Source organism: Aplysia californica, unplaced genomic scaffold (genome assembly GCF_000002075.1).
Source record: "Aplysia californica isolate F4 #8 unplaced genomic scaffold, AplCal3.0 scaffold00223, whole genome shotgun sequence".
Lineage (NCBI taxonomy): Eukaryota > Metazoa > Mollusca > Gastropoda > Aplysiida > Aplysiidae > Aplysia > Aplysia californica.
This window is the reverse complement of record NW_004797493.1, coordinates 549,125-550,886: the sequence shown is the minus strand read 5'-3', so window position 1 is coordinate 550,886 and position 1,762 is coordinate 549,125. Positions and strand designations below refer to the sequence as shown.

At 36.2% G+C, this 1,762-nt stretch overlaps 1 protein-coding gene across 1 annotated transcript in view; it reads left to right on the top strand.

The window, feature by feature from the left end:
* LOC101862506 overlaps window positions 1–1,762 on the top strand; it is a gene marked incomplete at its 5' end in the record, with an annotated part of 41,350 nt that overhangs the window by 22,687 nt on the left and 16,901 nt on the right.

Genomic DNA, 1,762 nt, shown 5'->3' with positions numbered 1-1,762 from the left:
CTTAATGAGGAAATGGCGGTTACAAACATGCCCGGTATGGGAAAAAATACGGTTTTTAGTGGTTCTTATGCAATGAAATAGTTGTAGGAGAGGCTGAGGAAGCTAAAAATGCCTACAACTCAAATTCCATGATTTTGAGCCAAATTTTGACTTTGGGGGTGTAGCCCCCCCCCCCCCTCCTTAAAATGCTATACTTACATACGAATAAAACGCAGTATGATGTATACCGCTGTATTATACAGGGTGATCGAAAAAAAAACAACTAAACAACTTTTTTGGTAAATATTTTCCTTCACAACAAAGTTATGTGTTTCAAATGTGTACATAACATTTTGGAGTCAAAAGGAATTTGTCTGATATTTATTTTATATAAATCCACATTAATGGGGGGTTTTCCTCTACATGGCGCGCAAAAAAACAACCCATTTTCAGCTATGTCCCAAATCTTGTAGCATGACACTAGTTTGCATTAGGCCTACCACTTAAAGTCCCAACGATTGGGCCATATTGCAAGCTATAGTAGTCTAACAGGCCAACAGAAATTTGCAGATAGTTTTTCTCAAGTTTCCTTTGCCTGTTGAGATCATGGTTCATATTAGTAAAGAGCAGAGAGCTTTTTATATTGAACATTTCCTCACCACCAATTCATTTCGTAAGTTTCTAAAGTGTCCTAAAAGCCTCCTTTGATGTCAAGGGTGAAAATGGTCCCTCTGTTTGGACCTGTAGAGAATCAGAACTAAAAAATTTCCAGACAAAATTACCACTTCAGGTCAAACACACACCGTTCGCAACCCTTTAAACGTCACCAGGTTGCGGTATATGAGCCCCATGAGACGTCTGTTCGTAGACAATGTCCGCAGCAAGGACTTTCCTACATCTCAACGGTCTGCATTTCAAGGTAGATCTTCATCTACCACTGTACCATTTTCCTCTTCGCTAAGCCGACATGGATCAGAGGATAGCAATGTGTTCATGATTCCTCCATCGTATTGAAAAGCATGAACATTTAGTTCCTTGGCAAAGCCCATATTCACCTTTCAGGATAAAATTATGTTAACTCCACAAATGCTGTCTATTTCGGAAGCTTCACCCTACCCCCTATTGTCTCTTGAAACAACTCCATGCTTAAGGTGTACAGTGTGTATGGCTTTGAGTACTCATGGTTGGGTGGATCCCTGTGTTTCGCTACCACTGAACACAACGAACGACTACGTGTTAAAATGTGTCGAGTCCAAATAAAGACATATAGAGCAGTGGTTCTCGGAATTCCAGAATTTCACACCTATTTTTTAAAACTCTGTTAGAGAAAAGAAATATTGTTTAAAGGTTACAAGGATGGAAAGATTTAATTTTTGTAAGAAATGAAAAAAAACAATCATTTTAAGACTCTCCTTACAAAATCTTTTAAATAAGTGCATTTTGCGTTTGTAGATGGTTTTTATAAAAAGCCATTTCCGTTTTCAAAAGCAAGTCTTTTTAAAATGAATTGTATGTCAAACAAATTCATTTTGGGTAAATTGTATATGTTTCAAATTAAAACATTCGAGTACACTCTCCTTACAAAATCTTTTAAATAAGTGCATTTTGCGTTTGTAGATGGTTTTTATAAAAAGCCATTTCCGTTTTCAAAAGCAAGTCTTTTTAAAATGAATTGTATGTCAAACAAATTCATTTTGGGTAAATTGTATATGTTTCAAATTAAAACATTCGAGTACACTCTCCTTACAAAATCTTTTAAATAAGTGCATTTTGCGTTTGTAGA